This window comes from Podarcis liolepis, assembly GCF_965112155.1.
Source record: "Podarcis liolepis genome assembly, chromosome: 1".
NCBI lineage: Eukaryota > Metazoa > Chordata > Lepidosauria > Squamata > Lacertidae > Podarcis > Podarcis liolepis.
In genome coordinates this window covers 75,646,212-75,672,564 of record NC_139554.1, presented here as the reverse complement: position 1 = coordinate 75,672,564, position 26,353 = coordinate 75,646,212, and the positions used below count along the sequence as shown (strand labels likewise).

The 26,353-nt window shown below is 40.9% G+C and overlaps 2 protein-coding genes across 2 annotated transcripts in view; both read left to right on the top strand.

Annotated features, from left to right (window-relative positions):
- Positions 1–6,316, top strand: part of LOC310710749 (uncharacterized protein) — a 28,925-nt gene extending 22,609 nt beyond the window's left edge. Inside the window, exons 6-7 of the transcript XR_014528226.1 lie at positions 3,350–3,459; positions 5,503–6,316. The gene's annotated coding sequence lies outside the window, so the exon portion shown is untranslated. The remainder of the gene's footprint in view (positions 1–3,349; positions 3,460–5,502) is intronic.
- A 12,683-nt stretch (positions 6,317–18,999) lies between these two features.
- The window catches only part of BRSK2 (BR serine/threonine kinase 2), a 407,365-nt gene continuing 400,011 nt past the window's right edge, over positions 19,000–26,353 (top strand). The window contains exon 1 of the mRNA XM_083505290.1: positions 19,000–19,300. The gene's annotated coding sequence lies outside the window, so the exon portion shown is untranslated. The remainder of the gene's footprint in view (positions 19,301–26,353) is intronic.

The window sequence follows — 26,353 nt, the reverse complement described above, 5'->3', positions numbered from 1 at the left end:
GCTGGTAAAATGCAGTCTTGACTATGCTACCACTCAGTGGATTTGTAACTGGCTGACTGACCGAACCCAAAGGGTGCTCATCAATGGTTCCTCTTCATCCTGGAGAAGAGTGACTAGTGGGGTGCCACAGGGTTCTGTCTTGGGCCCGGTCTTATTCAACATCTTTATCAACGACTTGGATGATGGACTCAAGGGCATCCTGATCAAATTTGCAGATGACACCAAACTGGGAGGGGTGGCTAACACCCCAGAGGACAGGATCACACTTCAAAATGACCTTGACAGATTAGAGAACTGGGCCAAAACAAACAAGATGAACTTTAACAGGGAGAAATGTAAAGTATTGCACTTGGGCAAAAAAATGAGAGGCACAAATACAAGATGGGTGACACCTGGCTTGAGAGCAGTACATGTGAAAAGGATCTAGGAGTCTTGGTTGACCACAAACTTGACATGAGCCAACAGTGTGACGCAGCAGCTAAAAAAGCCAATGCAATTCTGGGCTGCATCAATAGGAGCATAGCATCTAGATCAAGGGAAGTAATAGTGCCACTGTATTCTGCTCTGGTCAGACCTCACCTGGAGCACTGTGTCCAGTTCTGGGCACCACAATTCAAGAAGGACACTGACAAACTGGAACGTGTGCAGAGGAGGGCAACCAAAATGGTCAAAGGCCTGGAAACGATGCCTTATGAGGAACGGCTAAGGGAGCTGGGCATGTTTAGCCTGGAGAAGAGGAGGTTAAGGGGTGATATGATAGCCATGTTCAAATATATAAAAGGATGTCATATAGAGGAGGGAGAAAGGTTGTTTTCTGCTGCTCCAGAGAAGTGGACACGGAGCAATGGATCCAAACTACAAGAAAGAAGATTCCACCTAAACATTAGGAAGAACTTCCTGACAGTAAGAGCTGTTTGACAGTGGAATTTGCTGCCAAGGAATGTGGTGGAGTCTCCTTCTTTGGAGGTCTTTAAGCAGAGGCTTGACAACCATATGTCAGGAGTGCTCTGATGGTGTTTCCTGCTTGGCAGGGGGTTGGACTCGATGGCCCTTGTGGTCTATTCCAAATCTATGATTCTATGATTCTATAGTCCAGCCTCAGCTCAGTGCCAGAGCCAGCCTCCCTAGCAGATGGCCATTCCATCTTTGCAGAAGGGCCTCCTGAAAATGCGAGCCTTCCTCCTACTGAGACAACTTCCATTTCCAGCAGTTGGTTAGTTTGGAACATTTATACTCTGCCTGCTAAGCAAAGTTCACGAGGCAACTTACAGTATATTTAAAATACAATAAGATAGAAAAGAGGTACATAATAATAAAAAGAGCAAATAATTATTTTCCCTGGCCCAGAAATGGCTGCCAGAGTACCTGAGTACTCTAAGTAATGTGGGGTATGAATGCTCCATAGGTCCAGTTCAGAAAGGAGTAGGGGGCAGATTGTACAATGGCCTTATGCAGCTCTCATTTTCTTCTGTGCATGAAGGAGGCGGCATTCAGTTAGGCGAGTGTGTGCACTGGCCCTTAGGCACAGTGTATTGAAAGCTCCTGAACCACATTACCTGAACACCCTTTCAGAAGGTAGAGAAAGGGAGATGCGAGTTCCAGGATGAGGAGGAAGAAATAGTATGTTAACATAATAAAAGGAAAAGGAGTTTCATCTTGAAAGGCTAGAGGAAAGGGGCACTGTTCAAAATAATGGCTAGTGTCCCAAACTGGGAAGGAAATGCATTCTCCGAGGGACTGCCAGTGCAAGGTAAAAAATAATCACCAGCCTGGCACCTCCTTGGGCTCCTTGCCAAGAAGAGAAGCCATTAGCTGTGCCTCCCAGCTCCTTCCCCTAAACAATCTGAGCACATTTAACCAAATTAATCCCTTGAGTTGGTAGAGTTAGACACAGAGGTGACTGTGGAGCCTGCTTTCTTTGTGGGAGTTAGTCATTGTAAAAGGAACTGTGGAAATGCATAGCAAATGACTCTCTGAGGGCTTCTTTTTCTGTTTCTATTTTTTTTAAAATACAGTGGTACCTTGGTTCTCAAACGCCTTGGTACTCTGCTTGGAACCCAAACACTGCAAACCCAGAAGTAAGTGTTCCGGTTTGCGAACCTTTTTCGGAAGCTGAACATGCTGCGTTTTGAGTGTTATGCTTCCGATTTGAGTGCCACACTTCCGTTTTGAGTGTTATGCTGAGGTCTGTCTGTTTTTGCTATTTATTTTGCATTTTTTGTGGCTCTTTTTTGTTGTTTTTTTGTGACTGTGTGGAACCCAGTTCAGCTACTAATTGACTGTGTGACTGTAGTACATTGTTTGTTGCTTTCATTTTATGGATCAGTGGTCTCATTAGATAGTAAAATTCATGTTAATTGCTGTTTTAGGGGTTGTTTTTAAAAGTCTGGAACGGATTAATCCATTTTGCATTACTTTCTGTGGGAAAGTGCGCCTTGGTTTTGGAACGCTTTGGTTTTGGAACGGGCTTCCAGAATGGATTAAGTTTGAGAACCAAGGTACCACTGTATCATCCCTGTGGCTGTTTCACACAAATGGAACTTCCAGCTGATAAACTAGACCTGGATCTGTCCTTCAGTTAATTTCATGCTCCTTTTGCATTGGACTGATAATCAAAATGATAATCATGATGATAATAATAATAATAATAATCTCTCTGTGTTAATCAGTCCAAGAATCTTAGATGTAATTTAGGATTGGGTGATTGCCGCTGATTGTGTGTTTGTTGTATGTTCTAAAGGAATGCTTATGCTTTACAATTGAGAAGCATTTTTCAGAAGTAATGTCTGAATCTTTAAAAAAGGGAAAAAAGGAAAAAGCAGGTAACCCTAAGAAATCTCTCCCTCTCTTTAAAAAAATAGATTCAAAGCTTCTCCACATCCATTCAAAGAGCAGCAGGAGGGAGTATCAAACAGAAGATCTTGTACTTCTCTGTGTTGGCTTTTTAAAAAATCACATTCAGCATTTGACCCAGGCTATCAGAAAGCAATTAAAAGGTTCTGTTTCAGCTCCCCTCATCTTGCTCTGATTTACACTCAGTTTTATCTCCCCCCCCCACTTTTTTTTGCCCAGTAGCATAATCTGCTTTTTCACAAACCTGCTACGAATATGTAATAGATACATTTTCTCTTGGTGGATTGGTATTCAGCACAGCATTCTGAGTTCTAGCCACATTTGGTCATCCTTGCAATAAACATGTCCTTTAAAAAAATCAGTGATAGAATGGTTTTAGAATGTTGCTAATTGCATTTAATTTACCAACATCTTCCTCAAGCATCTCATCAATTTGACTGTTCAAACTGCTAATGCTAATAATAGCTTCTATATGTCTCCACTCAACCTATCGTAGACCCTTAATTCTCTGTGCTGCCTCCTTCGCACAGGAAGTGAGTGGGAGATTCAGAGGGAGAAAAACATCATGCCAGAGCTACCGCTTCATATTGCAGTCATTCCACACAGGTGGGTTATGTGCATGAATACCACGGCCGCTTGATGGGGCAGGTCATTGGGGGACGGTGTTCATTCAAACACTGCCTTCCCTCCCAGCATCTGATTGTTGCCTGAACCAAGCTGGATTAGGGCAACCATCTACCCCTCAAAAGTTCCACAAATTAACAGCTTTGATTGCATCTCATTGTGCTGTTCCTAGCCATTTAGACAATGGCCAGACATTCTCATTTCAGCTTAATAAGCTAAGATATGAACAATCCTTGTGTCTGTGCATGCTTCCTCTTCCTTTTTTACTATGTAGTGGTAAGCCAGGAAAAGTTCAACTAACCATTGTGTCCCTCTGCATGTAGATTAGGAAACTATGGTTACTAGCTGCAGAATATCTGAGCCAGGCCAAAGACTCTCTGAGGCAGTTAGTAGGACAGAGAGACAGGAAGACAAGGCAGGAGTATTGAACCAACAGGGGAGCTCTTTAGCCAGGTAAAGGTAAAGGTACCCCTGCCCGTACGGGCCAGTCTTGACAGACTCTAGGGTTGTGCGCTCATCTCACTCTAGAGGCCGGGAGCCAGCGTTGTCCGCAGACACTTCCGGGTCACATGGCCAGCGTGACGAAGCTGCTCTGGCGAACCGGCACCAGAGCAGCACACGGAAACGCCGTTTACCTTCCCGCTAGTAAGCGGTCCCTATTGATCTACTTGCACTTAAGGGTGCTTTTGAACTGCTAGGTGGGCAGGAGCTGGGACCGAACGACGGGAGCTCACCCCGCCGACCATGCGATCGGCAAGTCCTAGGCGCTGAGGTTTTACCCACAGCGCCACCCGCGTCCTTTACTACCCTTTAGCCAGGTAGTAAGAGTTAAAGCAAGGGGTTTGGTGAGAGAACAATAGGGTGGCTGCTGTGGAGGACTTATAATACCTGGGCTCTATTGCTTCCTGGAGCCCTAGTAGGTCTGCTTCTGGTAACAGTTATGTGTGCAAGGAAACTTATAAGCACTCAGATCTATGATGTGGAAGGACCTGTGCTTTAAAGTGAGGTTTTTAAAAAAAGCTTCTGGCAGCAGGTTCTAGTCCAGCTCTGTTCCTAGAATTTTTGCAGTATGTATGCATTGTCCTATTTTAAGTGGGTGTGCAGCAATGCAGGACAATGGTTGCAAAACTCCAGTTTCAGCCTATTTAATGGAATGAGTTTGATGGCTGTGTCACTGAGTTCCCATTCATGACTGAGGTTCCCATTCATGACTGAGGTTCTGGAGTCACTACTTGGATGCAATGGGGCAAGAAACCCATTCTCCTGCCCAGTGAAGCTGGAGAGTAATGAGCCAGGGTGGTTCTGCCTGTGAAAGCAATTGCCTGGTTGTTGAATGGGCCTTTGCTCTTGCGAAGTACCCTCAGGGGCAGTTTCCATTGCTTATACACTTGTATTGAACATTGGCCCAAAACAAAACCAGCATTTTTGTGGGGGGTTTTTTTGCAGGGGGAGACCATCAATAACCCTGCCCTAATTCTCTACTAACTTGCAGTTTGGCTACATCACGTAGGACAGGTCTAAAGTACTAATGTGGCACTGTAAATGATTATTTGTTGCTGGAAATCTGTTCTCTCCAAACAGTAGTTCACAAGATTAAATCCAAGCACTTCAGCTTAAGTCGACGATCAGTAGAGCTCACCTCAGATGCATTAGGAGCCAGTCATTTCAAAAGCCTTTCTTTTCTTGGTTTTGACTTAGCCAGTGCTTCAAGAGAGCCTCATCTCATAATCATTGGCTGATCAGCTTGACCTCCTTTATTCTAGCTTTAGTTGAACTGTTAAGAATGGAATTAATTCCTCATGTTAAACAACTAATTCCTGGGCCTCTCTACAACAAGCACCGTACGAACTACCAGTATCCATATAACCCAGGGCAACCTGTAATTTGGCAGGTAGATTTTCTGTGCCCCGAATATTAGCATCCTCTGTTAAAACTGTGACGCAACCAATTGTGCAAATGCTAGTGAAATAATGGGCAGATCCTTTAGCAGTTATCATGCTTCTAACTGTACAAACACTTCCACAGGTGGAACAGCAGGATTCCCCCCCCCCATTTTTTCCTCATGCAAAGCTGTGCCACAAGGTGAGAAGTAGCCCTTCTGTGAGCAAGAGATTCCTCCCACATCCAGAACAGCACCTTTGAATCCAACCCACTACTTCCTTTTCCTACCTGTACAATGAATGTTTCCAAGCTTTGAGATTTTGATGGCAGCGGAAAATGTCACTATTTTGAATTGTGATTCCTGTATAAATGAAAGCAAAGCATCCAGGAGGCAGGGGGATCCAGTACAATTATTTTGACAACATGGTCTTGCAGACATAAATATATAAACTCTGAATTTATTTGTTCAGCTATATGTCAGTTAAATACCTGCTACTTTTCTTATAGCACAAGACTCAAATAAAATGCTAGTGCCTCTAGCATTTTCCTAGATTTTCATCTTCATTGTGTTCTGCTGGCTTGTGGACTGCAGCAGAAAAGGAACCAATATACCAAGGTTTCCTCAAATGCACTGGATTTTAATTAATTATAAGCCATCTGAAGACAGCTGTTACTCCATTTATGGAGCATCACTAAATGGAATTATTAGTACAATTATCAGTGTTGATAATGTATCAAAACACATAATTTTTCTGGGCATGGTTCATACCTGTACCATAGCTACTTCTTCAGCCTCCTCTGTTTTGAAAACTGCAGTTCCCAATGTTGCTTCTCTCCAGTTCCAAATAACTTGCCTGATGCCAGAACTCTTGAATCTCGACTCCTGCAGTCTGTTGCCTGCTACTAAGCCTTTACTCTTATTTGTCTGAATAAAGATATCTTTCTTAATTACATGGAAGAGCCTCTCTCTGCATTACTTTTCAGTGTATCGTGTGATCTAATCATGGAATTCACACAAATTGTGTGCTGTCGTTTAGCTTTCCTAGTGTATCCTTGCCTATTCCAGAGCATAACTTTAGGTTAAAGTTGCACCTTTAGTTTTTAGTCCTAAAAAGCTCAGACAGACAGACTAATTGCTATGTAGATTTTCCTAAGGTTTTTTTGGCCACATAATTATTAAGGCATTGCACTCAGCACCAGCAACTTAATTGTCTTTAGTATGGCTGCTGTCACAAGCTTGAAGGCAAATGATTAATAAAACACAATTATTTACATTGTAATGTCAGCATTTTAATTAAACTGAAAATGCAGTTCATTTGCTTTTTGCCATGGGGCTGATTTCGTTTTAAACAAAAAATTAAGGTCAGCTCTTAAAATCAATCACTCTCCCCTGCCCGACTTAATTGCAAGTTAGAGAGATGGATCTCTTGTCATCTCTACAAATCTTTGGCCCCACTGATGACAAATGACTTCAGCAGGCTGGCCTTCGCACTCCTGAGTTTTCTCAACCCAATGAAACACTTCACATCTGACTTAATGAATTTTTTTTGTTATTCTGATATCTTTAAATATCATGGATGATATCCAATGTTAGTCCAGCAGTAGACCTCCCTTGCACTTAAATTATTTGACTTAAATGGATCTACTGTGAGTATGATGAACATTGGTTGCCACCCTATTCATTTGTGTTTAGTATGCTATTGTAAGCAAGCCTGCCCCAACGTATTAACACTGTCATATTGACCTCCAAATGAGAGAAGGTTCTCAGTACCAAGCATAATACAATTAGAGGCATACCTGGGATCCTTTGTTTTCTCAGCACACACCCCACCCCCGAAAAATAATCACTTTGCTGTGGTAGCCACATTAGAAATTACTATATTTTATACAAACCATATATATGAAGTGTATGGAGTGTGAGCAAGGCCAGGAGGAAGGGCAAACAAAATCACACGCCTTTGTGCCACAGTGCAAGAAGGACAGGAACCTTGTCAGATGTTTGATCTCGCCACGACAACAGTGTTATGTCGCCACACACACATATGTCATATACTCCATAATCTCCAGTGCTTTACCTTCATACCGCCTTGCCATTTCTCCTATTGCTCAGCTCCCAGCTCTTGTCTAAACTTGCAACCTTACACAAGTAACTGGAGACAGATTTCTGGGGAGATTTTTGTGCACATGCCCATCCCTCCCAGGCCTGCACCCCCGATGGGGGCTGGTTTTGCCAACCCCTAGGTACACCTACTATATCAATGCAGTGATCCTGATGCAGTGAAACACTTGTGAAACCAGGTCCCCTTGTCTGCTATGGAGAGCTGTGAAATTCAAATACAAACTGTACGGTGCCATAGCTGGCATTGGCATAACCCTGCGTGTGCTCAACATAGCTGGCTATGGGTACCTGTCTTTATGTAGATAGAGGGTGCCTCAGGGCTCTTAGTATTTTGCAGGAGGGCAATGCATTGGAAAGTGTGAGCTGAAGGAATGAATAATGAGAAGACGTATAAAGCACCCTGCAAGCAAATCAGGATGACTTGGGGATGAATGCTCACTGTCATGTAACTGCCCTGTAAGCAAGTTGGAACAAATGTCCAGTAAAGATTGGACATAGTCTAACCACTGTGTAAGCTTTTTGCAAGCAAATCAGGATGAATGCTGAAGAAACATGTTGTCCAGAAAAGACCAGACACAGTGCACAGCCAAAGCCACAGTGCACATACCAAAGAAGAGCAAGGTAGGGGAGGGGAGATGGGGGGAAATGGAAAGGTAGATTTGTTCAAGTTAATATTTCTAATTTATTCTACTGCATAGCTCCATGCTATCTCACATATGTGCTACAGGGAGCATATACACTGGCATTTGCCTAAGCTTAGTTTGTTGGAGAATGTCCTTGACCTTTAACAGATAAACTTAGGAATTGCATCATTCCCTGCGCTGCCCTGTAAACTAGCTCAGAGACACCATGCTTATCAGGAGCCTTGAAAACCAGCTTTTGTATGCTTCTTTCTAATGTCCTGGACTTGGACAAAAAATAAGTGTAACAGCAAGGGGCAGTTTAAAAATGCAGTGGACAAATAGAGGTATTGTTGACAATAGAGCAAACCAAAACAAAACTTACAAATTCAGCTCTAGTGCTTATATTTAAATTGAGATTCACTTTTCCATCTTTTTTCTTGTACAGATATCTTTTAATGTAATATCTGGTGTTGGATATACTTCTAATTTGAAACATATAATGAAAAATTAATTGAAATCATAAATAAGTGATTCCATTACATGGTATGAGTATATTTTTCTTCCACTCCACTGAGTTTTCCCTGAGAAAGGAGAAAGGAGAAAGAAGAAAGGTCTTAAGCTCCTTATTTCATTAAACAAGTAAATACAGTGATGGTTGTACTAAAATGCATGGAATATTAAGCTGCATTTCACATGAGTATAAACATTATTAGGTTTTGATATAAACCATTATCAATCAGTTGAGTATACAGAACGTTGCTTATTTTATGCCCAATTGCTTTTGCCACAGTTCCATCATATATCAATTCTTTTCAGTGTATTCATGGGTAAAATCAACCACAGTACAGTTAGATTCATTTTTCCATCAAGATACTTTGTACATGTTGCCTGTTCATAATATGTGAAAATTAAAGTGGTATTTTGTAGCCTGAATGAATTTGCTGTTTGTATCTCTTTGACTCTGGACAATTATATCAGAGTATTTTCCTCCGCAGTTGGCTAAATACAGCAGTGGTATATAACTTTCAGTATTCCAAGCAAAGGTAGACACACACACACACAACTTCCTAATTCTCTTGGCATGCCCAAAGTCTCTCGTGGCACAGATAATGTTCTGAACCTATTGCAAACTAGCTCACAATTCAACCCAGCCAATGTTATACACATTATAGAAATGTATTTTCTACAAATGAATTAGACCTAAAAAAGAAACATAAAAATTTATACAGCCCACCATGATGTCAAGATCCTTCAGCCAAGATGCAATTCTAGTGAATACCCTCTTTGTAAACCCATCCTAGTGATCTATGATGGGGGGTTGGCATTTTGGGGTCCCACATAAGCCCGTTGTTTTATATCTGTAAGATGGGATTTTGTAGTGAAAGGAACTGCTGAAGTAGACAAACCAGTCTCTTTGTTAAATTAATGGTCCAAGCCAATCTTTTATACATAAATGTGGGCATAGTGTGATAATAGTACCGGTACATATAACACAGATAATCATGGTGCTTTCATAGCATCTTCAACTCTTCCAGAAAAACAAAACAAATACCAGAATACCACTGCCTTTCTTCAGCCTAACACACAGCAGCATTACAGGACAAGAGAGACTCACATTTAATATGATGGCATCTTAATTTCTAAAATGTTTAGCACCATGGTTAAAAGAGCATTCATTGGCAGTTTCCTTAAATATCAACTAAGAAGCAAATGTCTCTTTTTTAAAAAAAACACAATACCACGGAAATGTGAAGGTTTGGCCTGTTCTATGGCTTATATTCAATTACCAGGGCGTGGCAGACTGGCAAAGCCCTAAAGGAACATGCCATGTGCTTGAGAAAGAATAAGTCTTCTGCAAATGGAAAGTTGTTTATTATTTTTTATTTCCTTCATTTGTTCTGTCCCTCTGAGTGCATTTGCATTGAACTTGAGTTCCAGTAAAGCAACACCACCACCTACAGCTCAAACATCAAACTGTCCACCAAATATTAAATAGCCTCTCTTACAGCTGTACCAGGCTATAACTTAGTTTTTTAAAAAACATATTGGTCTGCTTGTGAGCATATTTAAATTGCTTTCTATCTTCAGCACTAGACCTGACAAATGCAAAGGATGAAAAGAAAGGAAACAATTCTGTTTTGTTTAGCTCACAGTATTTTGTTTAGCTTACAGTACGTCAGCCTACTAGCCAAGAGCCACTGCGTGATGTGGATTAGTGAGATTTCAGAGAGTGTCTTGCACCAGCATCACAGATAAAAGAGGAAATCGTATAGCCTAAGGAAGCTCTGGGAAAGATTGAGGGCACAAGGAAAAGGGGACGACAGAGGACGAGATGGTTGGACAGTGTTCTCGAAGCTACCAGCATGAGTTTGACCAAACTGCGGGAGGCAGTGGAAGACAGGAGTGCCTGGTGTGCTCTGGTCCATGGGGTCACGAAGAGTCGGACATGACTAAACGACTAAACAACAACAAGAAGGAAGCTCAGAGGTGCTTGTAAATTTCAAACAGCCCTTTCACTAACCAGGCTTTCAAAGAATCACAGAATTTCAGAGCTGGAAGGGACCCTGAGAGTCATCTAGTGCAACCCCCTACAGTGCAGGAATCTCAACTAAAGCTGGCATCAATGACAGATGACCATCCAACCTCTGCTTTAAAACCTCCAATGAAGGAGAACTCACAACCTCTTGAGGGAGTCTGCTCCACTGTCAAGCAGCTCAGTTCTCGTCCTGCTGCATTGGGTTGATTGGAACTGTAGCCCAACAACAGCTGCAGGGGGTTGTGTTGACTAACCATGGCATAAGTGCTAGAAGAGTGGCAGCAAAACTGGCAAAGAGTTTCTGTGGCACCTGAAAGATTAAGCATGTAAAGCAGCCTGAGGTTTCACAGGCAATAGTCAACATTTCACATGGTCAAACATTTCACAGGAACCACATTTTTTAAGCTCCATATTCAACTCCATATATTTGATGGATCTGAGCATTTGGCAAACCTAAAGTTGTATCCAGTCCATTTTATACGCTTTGAAACAAAGGCTGCTGAAATTTATTGATCTGGCAAAAAACAAAATTTTAAAAGTTGCTTGCCCCATGTATCAATTTATCAGTAATGAGCTGTAGAATTACTACACTGGAGCCATTGCTATTATATTGGACAATGAACTGTTGAAACCACACTTCAGAAATGAAACACCAGTTAAGAACTTTTTGGAGAAAGGCTTATAAAACCAAGGCTGCATAAAAGCTGAGTAGGGCATAAAATAGAACAGAGAGCTAATTTTGCAAAAGTTGGAAAACAATGTTTTGAACAAGTGCTGAGTTCATGAAATATCAGATAATATTGGGAATGTTCAGTGACCTTGTAAGAAACTTTCCAGGGAAATAAAAATATAAATTGGTGGAAACTATTTGTTTCAGCCTTTTCTTAAGCCGTTTTTAATCATGTTCCTGTTAACAGAGTGTGGTCACTGGTGGTTGATGTTGCTTATCCCCATGAGTTTGCCAACAAATATATATATGTAAATATAGCTTTGAAGACTTGCCAGTTACTGGACCAAAATGAGTTAGTCAATCAAAATATCTTGTTAGAACAAAAGTACAAGACAGCTTTTCAGGCTGAACTGTTCAAAGCCACTGATCCATTGTGGGGACCAGCTTCTCATTCTCATTGTCATCCTGTGAGGAATGGCAATGTTTTCAGTCATCAGTGTTGAATGCTGTCAGCTTAGTGCTGGGTTGCAGCCCTTCAAATGCCATTGGTGGATCAGTAGCAAGAAGGTATACCATCATAATGGGTAGAGTAAAGAAAGAAGCATCATTTAAGATTGAGCAAAAGCAAAGAGCAAATGAGATCAGCTTTGCAACAATATCTGGACAGTGTGCGGAGGAAGATAGAAAGGAGGAAAATTTGCTGAAGGCAGTTTTAGCTACACTACATAGTTTGACATTAACTATGTGTTCTTCAGTAATCAGAATGCCCAGTTAACCCTCTAAGTTCTGAGTTCAAAGGCCTCATTTATAGCCACAGAAAATCTACATGTCAACTGACTGCTACCCATTTCTGGTTGTCGTTTTTTTTATTAAAGATTTTCTTGATTTACAGAAGTATGTGTAATGTCTCTCGTATTTTTTCCATGTAACATTTTTACAAATCAGTTTCATTTGTTGAGACATTAGGAAGAAAAGGGGTGGGGGGGGGGAGATGGGGGGTCGGCCTGCTCCTTTCAACTCAGACATGATCTGCTAGTGGTGTGTAACATTAACACCTAGTTGTTGGAAAGAGGTGAAATTATTATCCTTAACACAAATGCACTCTATACATTCTATGAATATGCACATCTGCCTTGTCTGGAAGATGGATGCTAAATTATTTTTTTTAAAGGGCAATAAAGATGAATTGCAGTGTAATCCTGTACATGCCTATTCAGAATTAAGTTCTAACGAGTTCACTGGGTCTTACTGCAAGGTAAATTGGTATAGGATTTCAACCTTAGGCATTATTTATACACAAATCTATTATCTCCCATTGACCAGATTACAGCAGAAGTTAACAAGATGCTGCATGCCAGAACACCTTTCAAAATAAAGAATGAGTTAGGTATAGGATATGCATATAATGTGGTACAATAAGCTGGTTATCCATGCAATATACAACATGTAACACTGCCTTGCCCATGTAATTCCTGTATATTTTATTATATATTAAATATATTGTACATTGCCTAGAGAACGTCATCTAGTAGGCAGGATATAAATGTTCCAGACAAGCAAACAAATAAACATGTTATAGGGGAAACCAAGACAAAATACCTTACCTTCCCAAACAACACCAACAACAAATAAGAGGCACTAGAAAACTAGATGATGATGATGATGATGATGATGATGATTTATTAAATTTATATACTGCCCATCTGTGGATTACAGCGTGGGTTGCAATATAGAAACACAAAAATACATAACATAATGACAAACAAAACAATACCCCCCCCCATGTATTGGGACAGAGCTGTTGCAGCAGCAAGGTCATGACTGTGCAGATGCAGCTGTGGAGCCAGTCCAGAAGTCCTACAGGTGTGCCTGTATACCCTGACTTCACTGCCATCGGTCTTACCCAGGCCAATCTAAGAAATCTGCAGTGATCATAGTTTTGGGAGGGTGAATCCACATCCATATCATGTGAACTGTTACTGATGGATCCAGAAAGTGTAATCCTTGTGTTCATTAAGGAAACTTTTCTCGAAGCCTTCTAGCAAAACTACATTATAGCTGATGACCCATCTTTATCAATTGAAAGAGGGGGAAATAGTGACCCCCCCATAGTGCACGTAAAGTCCAATATTTGGATACAGAAACCTTGTGGCTCACATAAATGACATGGGAAGTGACTATATTTGTCATAATAAAAAAGTTCCTTCCAGTAGCACCTTAAAGACCAACTAAGTTAGTTCTTGGTATGAGCTTTCGTGTGCATGCACACTTCTTCAGATACACGGTGTGCATGCACACGAAAGCTCATACCAAGAACTCATACCAAGAACTCATACCAAGCTCATACCAAGAACTAACTTAGTTGGTCTTTAAGGTGCTACTGGAAGGAACTTTTTTATTTTGACTATGGCAGACCAACACGGCTACCTATCTGTATATTTGTCATGACTTCATTCCTGAGTAGCAGCCAAGACTCTAGCACAGAGGGGAACTGACTGGATCAGGATGACCAGTGATGCAAGCTGCAGAAGTGCTGAACCCAGACCCAGTCCTGTACACCAAGCCCATCCATCAGAGACCTCTAAACTAGGACCCTCAGTCAGCACCACTTGGGAAAGGAGGAGCTGTCTCCTTTACACTAGGTGTTTCATGACTGCCAGTACCTGCTCATCAGTGCAGGCAATGCACAAGGCAGCAGCTGATGGAAAACTGATGGATTGCTAGGCTGTGGGGACTAACTCTTTAAAGAAGTCTTGAGTCTTCAACAAGGAGGTAGAGTCTGGGAGGGAGGAAAAAAACTTGGTTGAGCTCCAGATTCTGTTAGAACAGGCTTTCTCAACCCTGGCCCTCCAGATGTTGAGACTACAATTCCCATAATCCCTGACCACTGGTCCTGCTAGCTAGGGATCATGGGAGTTGTAGGCCAAAAACTTCTGGAGGGCTGAGGTTGAGGAAGCTTGTGTTAGAACAAGTTGTTTTGTCTGATCAGACCTATCCAAGGTCCTGAAAACCCTACCCAGTTCTACCTGCCTGACTAAACCACCATAGAATGTACAGTATATATGCTGTAATACTGTAATACCCGGTGGTCCTCTCGTCATCATGACTGTATGAGGGCCATATTTCCCTTGGGGCTGGTAGCACTGATTTGGTCAATCAGTCATGTTATTTATTTACTAATAAGTGCTTTTATAGTGTCCTTCAATTATATTCCCAGGGCAGTATACAAAAAGAAGAAGAAGAATAGAAAAGAATTTAAAATCCAATATGCTCTACCTTTCCCATGCAATTCCTTTATCCAAACATTATAGCTGCAGCATAGGATTTAGCCTTGCAGAAGCAGCAACTATGCTGCTATAGTAACATGTGCATTGGGGGCTGAGAGATAAGATAAGAATGAGCCACATCCGTCATAAATATATCCACTTTGGCTTTTAAGAAAATGAAATATATCACTCTCATAATTTTTTGACTAGAAAAGAAAATTCCTTCCACGTTGTCCCAAAGTCAAGGAATCCCAATCTCACCATAGCCCTGGATATTCCACTCCTGACAGAATCTACAACCATCAGCATGTTCAAGCAGATGGAAACCTATTCGGTAAGCACTGCATGCTGCTCTTTATTGACCTCCATCAGGCCCTTGACCAAGTGCAGCAAGCAACTGATGGGATATGAAAAGGCAAATCAGTGTTTCTGCAGCGATGGTGTGATTGACAGATGGGGCTGCCTAGTGGAGCAGGAAGTGAAGCTGTATCAAAATAATATGGTTTTCTATATGTCCTTGCACTCAACAAGACTGAGTACTGTGACCATCAGTGGTAATTGAATGTCATCTAATGAGTGTGTTTTCAGAGGCTATCATTGCATTACAGTGGGCATCATTTTTAGTGAGATGTTCCCATTGACGTTGTCAAAGGTCCATGTATATCATTGTGATTGCCAGTCTTGAAAAGCCATGTTTCTGAGTATAACAACAAGCACCTTCCAATTCCAGGCTACAACCTGAATAATCCCTGCTGGTCATTTTTTCAAGGGAGATGAAAATATAAGGTATTTTGACAATGACATAGGTATCCAAAGAGCATCTTAGAAAGTAAGTGCTTCTGTCCCTGGCAAGAATAAAGCCTGCAATGTGAGTACTGCATAGAATCCAGGCTATCATGCTCAGCACACACAAAACTAGTCCACAGAGCCAGTTATATACCAACTGTACAGTGTAGCTGCAAAGGCTGAAGATTGATAGAATGACGCCTGTGTGCTTGATATGGATATATTACACTCACACATGTAACTAAATTACCAAACTGAGTATACAAAACCCACTGCTATGTGATCATATATACACACCCATTGTGAGTTCAGTGGTGTGACAGGATTGACATGGTAATTGACACAGAACAGATATCAGGTTAAACCAACCTTGACATCTTGCTAAGCAAGGATCAGGCAAAGTAGAATCCCTTTGTATAAGAAGGATGCATTTTCCTGCCACAAAGATGTGAATGGAACATGCTGCATTATTAAATGCAGTTCACCATCAGTCTTAATGGCAAATAAAAGCTGTATATGAGAGAGAGATTATGTGGAAATGGCTTGGAAGGCCTGTTTGATTTGTGAAAAGCTGAATTTAAGGGCTGATTTGCTGAATAATGTCTTCAGTTCAACTCCACGTACCTGAAACAACAATTTGCTCTTCAGTTATACTACTTGTGACATACAAAGTATTCAAGCCTTGCTGGAGATTACACAAATACTACAGGATGTTTGGGCTTACAGCACAAAACTCTTGCTGCCATGACTGAAATGTGATCGATAGATGGCAGTGATTGGGTGCAGCGACATGAATATACTTTTCTTCATCAAATTGCCTGAGCAGCCAGTAAAGAAAAGCCAATGGAAATGTGCAAGTGTGACATGCCTTGTGTGTTCTGGAGAGTCACCACATACAAGTGGATCATGACTGGGTCTTATCAGATGTAATGGCTGCTGTTGTGTAGCAGGTCACCACTACAGCTTACAGTGCTGAAATGGCATTACAGTCCTGTCACATGATGTCAAAAAACATACCATACACCCATTTTCAACTATTGATTCATTGTTTATTTTTATAAAACCAAATGGTGAAGCATCACTCTTAGGTCTCATATACACATTCACACAAACCTTTCATTTGTGTACAGTGAGTGAACAGAATGTTATAAGGAGCTAAAAACAAACACAGACAACTATTATTAAATTTGCTTATTATTTTTGTGTTGTATCTTTTAAGATCGTACGTGATTTGTAAGCCACTCTGGAACCCTCTTTTGACTAAAGAGCAGGATAAAAATTATTCAAACAACAAAATAATGAAACAAGGATTGTTTTAAATTGCATTTGTATCACTTATTGTCCCAGAGTACACTCAAATCTGAAATAATTTTATTTAGCCAACATAAAAAAATCATGTTGTCTTTCTTTGCCATCCATCAAATTCTTTTGATATAGAGAGATAGAATGAATGAATGTGCATTGTCTAGCTATTATTTCTATAATAATCTAACACTTTCTCAGCACTCCATGGGAATATGAGGATGCAACTAATCACTGTTTGCCTAGTACTTCCTAAAATGAATATGTAGTTCAGAGAAAGAGGAAAACTAGATTGCAAGTCACATGAATATTTTTTAACGTTTTCCTCTGTAAAGTGTAGTTTTTAAGAGTAACTTTATAACCATGACCAACCTGAGTTCAATGAGACTATTGACATAAATTACTCATGTGCACAACCATTTGCATGATTGGAAACATAATAGATAAAGGTAACAAGGAACATTTTGAACAACACATTCCTACAATAATGATAATTGGAAATGACTGGAAAAGATGGTAAATTTACAAATACCAACAAGCTTTTCAGCTAGAATCAGGCAAGAGGTCTTTGAAGAACTATTAACTCAGCTTCAATTAATTTTTAAAGAGATCTAAGGTCTGATACATCCACCCAGATTTCACTCATTTTCTGAAATGGATTCAGAAGCTAGCTGCCAAATGAACCTGTGGGTTTTGCCCTGGCAAGGAGGTTCATATGCAGCACAAGGATTGAAAGCATTTCTGCTTGTCCAACTCACTTACCTACTGAGTTCCTGTGGATTGCTGCACTACTTTTCCGCAACAAAAAGGAATAAGAGGACTTGTTTAACCTGCCCCCACTTCAAACTTGGCTACTTCCTCTTAGGCCTGTCCTGTATAGTTGCTGTGTGTGCTTGCGCACATGCATGTTTAAAGATAGCAAGTACACTGACGGACTGAACCACAAAGCTTTCCTACACAATCCTCTGCTGCTCATTGGGTGGTGGAACATATTTTGTTTTATTTCAAGTGCTGTTCGTTAATCGAAATTGTTGTTTGTTGTACTTGCGTTGTTATTGATTATATTATATAGGTTTAGGTTGTGCTGTATGCTGCTCTGGGCACTTCTAGTAGAAGAATGGGATGATGATAATGATAATAACTAATAATATGATTTAGCACCGGGTTCCCCACGAATGTGCGGTGCGCCAAGGGCGAGAGGCGGCCCCCTTCCGGCCGCGCTCCATCAGGTCGTCTACGAATGGTAATAACTAATAATATGAACCAGCCACACCTACAAGAGTGTGATATTTACCGTAACTGTTTATAACGTTTGTAATGCACTTCTTTTTCCTGGTCTTTGACAGCTGCAACACACACACACACACACACACACACACACACACACACACACACACCCCTCTTTTATAGTCATAGAACTGTAGAGTTGGAAAGGACTACGAGGGTCATCTAGCCCAACCCCCTGCAACACCGGAAAATTTGCTCAGGCTCAAACCCTGACTGAGCTATTCCAGCTGACAATGAGTGACATAAGGGTATAGGTGATATAAGTTGATATAAGGGTTCAGGTGATCCCTGAGGTATCCAGGACCCAAGTTGTTCAGGGCTTTGCAAATCAATGCAAGAACCTTAACTTAAACTAACATTTAGTCTAACTTAAACTAACATTTAGTGTAATGATTACTCCAAAGAAAGTACCTGCCTCACAGCTCAGAATGTGTGTTAAGAGTATTAGAGAGCCTCAGCAAATGGTGGAATGGAGGTCCCCCCCCCCATTTTAAGACAAGAAACCAGCCTTCACCTGTCAGCCCCCTTCATGTGATTAAAGGGCCAGAGAGGCAACACTGTTAGCCAGTACCAGATTTACTCACAATCTAAGTAAGCTACAGCTCAAGACCTCCAATTATGAGGGGCCTCTAGAAAAGCAAACAAATTTTTATATAATTGGTTAAAAGATAAAGGAAACGGGGAATATGGACTCTAAAACAGACCTTATCATTCTCATAATGACAAAGATATATTTGATTATTTCTAGTTTCATTGTCCTTCCCATTAGAATAAAAACTTTGGGGGTGAGTACTGCCACAGCACCTCTTAAATTTGGCATAGTTAAAGGCCTCAGAGTGTCTTAATCCAGTCCTGCTGCTAGCCCTGCTCCTGCATTTGTGTGACTCCTCAGCCCACCTGCTGATTCCCACATGTGGAAAAAGGCCATGTGAGAAAGGGAAGCTCACAGGTGTAGGCCTTTCCACATGTTAGCTTCTACAGGTGCTCAAACCCTGCTTGGGATTAACACTCGAAAAGGGCGGGAACTCTTATAATACTGAAAAGTGCAGAAAGGAGAAGCAGGTGTTGCTGAGGTAACAAAATGACCAGCATGGGCAGCTGGCTGAGGTAGACTAATTATTTGCTGAAGAAGGCATGAAGAAGACATGGGTGAAACTGAGGTTTTGTGACGAATAGGTCTTCCTGAGAGAAAAGTGTAAGCAGCTACACTGAAATGGTGGAGACCTTGCTGCAAGACATGAGACAGAGTAGACGCTGCAGCTCTGTGTGTGGAGAACAAGCAGTCCTGAGGTGAACTCAAATGTGGCAGCAGTGCTGAGGAGATCTACAGGTCTGGTCAGAAGACTCACAACAGTAAGAAAAATCTGACGATTCTACATTTGTGACAAAGGTAGGGGGGAAGGCATAGATATATATTTACAATTTCCTTTCCAGGGCTGGATTTAGGTTTGATGAGGCCCTAAGCTACTGAAGGTAATGGGGCCCTTTATATGTCCAGCTGCTAATTGTCGCTGTTTTTTGTGTTGAATATATGCTATATGGTAGATTATGGACCTAACAGGTATCTAAAGCCATATGCCACTGTTGCTGTATGTAGGTTTTATTTTATTTGCTTTTTATCTTATATTTTGGAAATGCACATCCAGTTTTTTTCCTTTAAAATTTTTTGGGGCCCCCAAGAGAGTGGGGCCCTAAGCTATTGCTTGTTTAGCTTATACGTAAATCTGGCACTGATCCTTTCCCACATTCTTGTTCTCTCCTCAGTTCTCTCTGTTGGTTTGTGACCTTTCCCTTTGCCTTCTGCTTTTTTATTATTTGTTTACATGTAACCTCACACACACCCCTCACACACAAAAAAGCCATTCTCTGTCATTAAATAGCTTTGGTGCTGAAATATGTCAGGGTGGGATGTCAGGTGAGAAGCCTCCCATTTTGGGGCCTTCAGCCTTTGCCCTGTGAGTCAGCAAGGACTGTCTCCATGCTCCACAAACATAAGCTAGAGTAAGTATCTGTCTGTAACAGAAGAGTACTAATGATGCCCTTCTATAGCAGTGCCAGGGCCAGCCCTATTATTAGCCAAAGTGAAGTGGCCTGCCTCACCATCAGGTTTTAACACACCACTAAAGGGCAGCAACTTATAAATTATTTAGGGTTTATTCGGTTGTTTTTTTTACCACCATGGTGAGGTAGAGTGGGGAGCCATTTGGCACTAAATGGCCTTGAACCTTTGCTGAGTAGTGCTGTGGTCTTGGATGTCATTGCTAGATGCCTATGCTCAGTGCAACTGAGTCAGTTGTAAAATGGTGGAAAGTTTGCACTGTAAAAAGCTATAATTTATTTTGTACTATTAATCAAAATGGGGGAAGATGCCAAGCTAGAGTTGTTCAGCATAATTCAATGGAAGTCAGTTTACTGAATCAGTTCAAAAAAGCAACTTATGGATGAACAGCAAAAGGTGCGTCTTTTTACTAAGGATTTCTGTCATCTTTCCAGTCCTCATTTAATTTATTCTTACAACAGCCCTCAGAGGTACACTTTAGACAACATACCACCTCAGGGTTTGTGAAGCTTCGCTATGCTTTGGCATGGTCTGAATGGAGAAAAAGTGTTTTGTCCACAAATCAGAATAGAAATGTTTGTTTGAAGCAGGTTTGCAAATCATAGTTTATGACAACTGTGGCCTGCTGTGATGACTGACTTGGAAAAACATATTTTTGTCTATTGCTCTACCTGCAAAGGTTTCTGCACCACAGAGATGTGCTACTGAAACCGATGGAAAATGCCAGGGAACAAGCAGCCTGTCCTCAGCTCTCTACCCTTTCCACAGCCAGGCTTACACTTGTGGTTTCCCTGTACAGCACAATGCTCACAGTGGTTCATAGTACAAAATAATAATTAGACAAACAATTAAATTAATTAAAACCATTTACTTGCAAACAAAACATTACATGAATTCATTCATTGTATGTTTTATATGTTGGAAGTCACCTTGTAAAGCCTTGGCCCTGAAAGACAGTCTAGAATGTTAATAATTAAGATATAATTTAAGGAAACAATTTCTGCAATAATTAAAAGAAGTCTCAAACTTAAAATGAAATGCATCCATAATGCACTCTCATTCCCACTGGCCCTGCTCCTAGCCCATCTCAGTGCTCCAGCCACCCCTCTACACCCAGATGTAAAATGTGCAACCATCACACGCCTTTTGTATTTTGCATACAATGGCAATCAATCATCTAGTGGCATACTTTGAAAGTCTCCATTTAATTTGTGGCTGCAATCCAAAGTTGAGCTCAGCAACTTTACTCAGTTAATCAAGGCATATCGGTGAGCTGGGTCTTGTTTGTGATGGAAGAGGGATAACAAAAGGGCTCCCCCCCCTTTTTTTTTTTTTTTTGCAGTGACGCAGCATCGATGGAGCTTTGAAGCCTCCATGATCCCCAATTGCAAATGACAGTTCTGCACCCATTAAGCTGCTATTTGCAGCCAGAGACAGGGGAGGGTTGGAAGCCCCCACAAATTCTGTAGCTCCAAATTGAAGCCAGCTCTCTATAGCCCAGAGGAACTGTTCTAGGATTTGTGGGCATTCTTTACCGCTCCTACAAGATGTAATGATGCCTACCAACTTAAGCCCTATGCATGCATTACTTTTGTGTAGGGCAAAAGCATGTAGAGTGTGGAGCAGAGTTTTGTTTTTAGCTTTACCCCTGGTGTTGGGTTTTCTATCAGAATATGCTATCAATGGCAGGGTATTGAGCAGAGCTAATGTCATCTTGCTCAAATCATATTCATGGCTATATACAAACTTTTTAATACCACTCCAGACTCACCGTGTCCTTGCACTGGCCCTTAAGCTAGTAACAGTAGGTGACTTTATATTATCATTACTTGGCATAAGATACTCACATGTAAATTTACATGTGGCTACAAACATATGGCAAGCTGTCATCTATAGTGCCTAAACATAAGGTGGAGTGAAGCATCTGTGGCTCTCCAGATGCTGCTGGACTCCAGCTCCCACCAACCCTGACCATTGCTCATGTGGGCTGGGTCTGATGGGAGTTGGAGTTCAGCAACATCTAGAGGTTCCTCATCTGTTACATAAGGAGATACAAATTTTACTGCTCTTCCACAATTGATCAGAAATGCCAAGTAGAAAGGATGTGCTATAACGAACCTCATCCTGAGATTTTTACCCTTTGGTGAGTTTATAGGAACCTACCACATAACCAAACATGGATTTTGGGCTACACTTATTCTTGACTACCTCAGTTCTCATTAACAAATATATTCACGTTTCAGCCAGGTGCCTAGTCTTTACATGTGATTTGTTTCCTGGTAAATGGGTTGGAGTCAATTTTCCTTTTTCTCTGTGGAATGAAAGTAAATGGAAAAACTCAGTGAAGCACCTCTTATGTGACCCCGGTCAACGCACGTCTCAGAAGTTATGACTCTATCTGGAGCTACCTAATGTCAGCATGTATGATTTACCTGGCAAAGTTGTCACTCTGACCTGTAATAACATAGTACAATATTGTTGGCTTGCATGTTATAAAAATGATGCACAATGCTCCCATCTAGAAGTCAGAGTAAACATTTTACATAGCTCCTTGTCAGTGTATAAATGGTTGCAGTTAATCGATGCTATAAAACTTTCCTTAGGGTCCTGGTATTCAAGCTTTGCACCAGAGAAAGCAGCTTAAATCTGACATTTTAAATACTGGTAGTGTTAATGACATAATTCTGGCTTTGGGAATTCCCACTGGTGAAATAGCACACAGTGTGCAATACAAATGTCAATTTTAAAAACACTTTCTGCAGCAAAAGGCAAAGAAGCAGCATAATCACAAACACCAGTACAGTATTACTTTTATCTGCAGGAAGTTTTAACTAGAAGTTTAGAACACCATTAGTGCCTACATCTAATAGCTTTTAATATTAATGGAAGCTTTGGGAAGAGAGGGAGTCACATACTTTCATATCAAGAAATGAACAATTTGATTCAGTATCATGAAAATGCTGTGAAGGCAGAAATCCTTAGAGGTGTGTATGTGTGTGTACTTGGAATTGAAACCACAACTTTTATAGATTTATTAAACTCTCCTGGTGAAAACTAATATCCCTTCCTGCTGAATTCTGTGATTTAAAAATATCTGCTTGCCCACACATAGATCTATGTCCCTTCACAGATATCCTTACTGCACACATGGAAAGAAGGGGGTGGGGGAGGCCAGTGTGGGATGCAACATGAGGGGTAAAGCAAGAGGTACTTCATGTTATGTCCATGTTTGCCCTATATATGAGTAACATGAGGAGGGTCTAGTGATGTGCTCAGGAACCACTTTGTTTTCATAATGCACCACTTTTAGAGCCTTCTGGCTTTGTTGTGACTATCCATGCTCCTCCACAAAAATAGCTTTACCTTCCCTCCTGAAACACAAAATAGTGGTCCTGTCATCTAGAGCTACAGAAATATTGATATATTGCGCATCTTATCTACTTTCATTCCTGCCACACAGTTCATGCATGGTCTTAAATTAAGGAATAATTAAATATGAAATAGGCTCAGCAGAAAGTATTTGCTTCCACTTAACTGTGAAAGAGAGTATTCCAGTGGCCGAGGTCAAAAGTCTGCCTGCCTTAATTCTTGATGTGAAATGCAAGAGGGAAAAATGTCCCTCTACTCCCTCAATGACTCCTGTATTTAGTTAGTTAGTTAGTTAGTTAGAACTTTCCTAACCCAACCTTTTCCATAAAGTCCTAGGGTGGATTACAATATAATAAAGTTATAAAAACAAATAAAATCATTACAATAAAAAACCCATAAGTAGAACCATTTCTAATGGAATATTTATGGTGCTTATGAAGTTGCTGTTTTCAAACTCTAGCCACAAATTTACCTGAGTAGTTACTATAACAGACACCACTTGAGACCTCTCTACATCTTTGGAGCACCTTCCTGTAGCCAATGCAAATCACAGCATTTTGCTTGATGACTAGTATCTCCAAGCAAAGATGGCATAGTGGCATCCAGACTTGTGTTGGGGAATCTCCAGCCCATGGGTCAAATATGACTCTCCAGGCCTCTCTGGCTCTCAGAACTCTTCCTAGGTTACAACCAACCACCAGTTCTGCTTGTGCTGTCCCTAAGTGTTGTTGCCTGGCTGGATTGTGTCTTTCAACTGTGGTGATTGTGATGATGACAACGATTTTGATTTCTTACCCACCCTTTACCACAAGGTCTGAAGGTAGGTTACAGCAATTTAAAAATACATTATTAAAATAAGTTTAAAGTATAAAATAATTTTAAAACAAATGCAATGAAAACAAGAGGTGCTATGGAAACTACATAATCACAGTGCCAGATGCACTTAAGTGGTGAGGTTATTTCACAATTTAGGGAATGCCATCTCCTGGGCTATCACCACCTCCTGAGCCTCATATACCCACCTAGGTGAGTTATGGCCTTGTCCAAGTCTGGAATTTTGGGTTTGAAAGCTTTGAGAGGAGATTCGCCTCCAGATTAAGGATGTGTTTCAAATCATTGCTGCTGTATATGTACTTTTTCTAGCAACTGATACTTCCCAAATTTGGCTTGAATTTTTTATATATGTAATTGTGACTTGGGGTTGCAATTCTATACCCACTTATGTTGCAGTGCGTCCCATTGAACTCAATAGTGCTGACTTCTGAGTAGATATATGCATAAATCTGCTGTGAGCTACAGTGTGGAATCAGGCGCAAGAAGAGGTTACAGTCCTAGTTTTTCCTGGGTAGATAACTGCTTCCTTCATTAATTTATAGGTGGTTTTGTGATTGGAGTACTCCATCACCTGTATATGTGAAGAGTAACCTCCATGAGAGAGAAAAAGTGGTTTGAAACAGGCCTTTGGACCAACCTCCCATTGGAGTTGGGGAGGATATTATTACTAGAAAATTGGATTCCTGAACCCCTCTTACTACATGATTTAGGTCATGGAATGCTATCATTTTATTTGAAATTATTGGAGTGTTTCTGAATGGAGCCTGTGAACCTGAAGACATGGAACTTTTTCAATAACTTCCTTATGGGTTGTATTCACTTTTCTGAAATATATTTTGATAGGCCTTCTTAAAAAGGTTGCCCTTCTGCTTTTTCACTTAGGTTCTTCAACTCAATAGAGTAGCATGATATTTCTCTGTTGCTGGTTAAAAATACATTGTTTCTCTTCTATCTTGAACCTTAAAACTGCATCAAAACTAAACTGAAAGTTTGCCATCAGCAGTGCAACATAACTATATCCCAAAATACTTACAGGTGCTTAACCCACTTATGGGACTTTGCTACAATCAAGGGAGTAATTAAGGTGCCTGTTTGTCTTAGCAACATTCAGATTTGGGGGCTGTGGCTATTATGTAGAAGTAAATGACAGTGATGTTGACTGTGGATTATGGTTGGTTTGCAGCCTTAGAATGATTCAGCATTGTACAAATACACACACAAACATGATGGCCATAAATGCCATATTTAGGGTTTTAAAGGGTATTCTAGTCACATTAAATAAGCCTTAAAACATTTTTCATTTTCCAAGTACTTTTGCTTGGCCAACCTTTGTTTCTCTTTTGTGTATGTTTCCTTCTGTCTCTCCCCTTTTCTCTTTTTGAAATGTTTTCTGAAAATATCTTGGTGACATTTTACTATTTCATATAAATGAACACATATCGATGAATCAACCCATGGTCCCACAGAGTGCTGTTCTTTGATCATGGAAGAAAATGTCTAGAACTACAAACATATTTCAAAATCCATAGCTTTGCTCAATTGATTTTGTCACCGTCAAGGTAGCTGAGAGCAATTCAACACCCTGCCATTTACTATGACAAAAGAACAGGCAAGTAGGTAACAGTGAAACAAACCTTTATTTGGACACAGTAAGAACAGGCAGCAGTTACTTCACCCTGTCTCATCAAGTCCCTAGTTAAGGCACAGGAGACTAACAGCCTCTGAGTACCCACCAAACTCTGGAGCAGGGTCAGGTCTCTTAGTGAGTTTCCTACTCTTTCCAGCATCTGTCATCCAGAGTACTGGAGACCCCAACACTTGCAGAGGTGCAGCCTACACTCCTCAATCTCAGATAGAGCTATCTTCTAAAGTCCTTCACCAACCGCCCTCTCCTCCTTGTGGGGAAATTGGGTTTTATTTCTGCAAGGGCCTCCATCCAATTAGGCACCACCTACCTAGTTAATACACGAGTTGCCTGTTTTGTCCTGTCTGCTTCTCCTCCCTGCTGAGTCATTTGCCTTCCTTATCCTGTTCTAGCCACCTTTGCATCACAAACTTGAAGCACTGACGGTCAGTAGAAAGTGTGCAGAGCACAACCCCCAATCTTATAGCAAGTGTTTCCATGTGTAGTGGAAGATAATCTT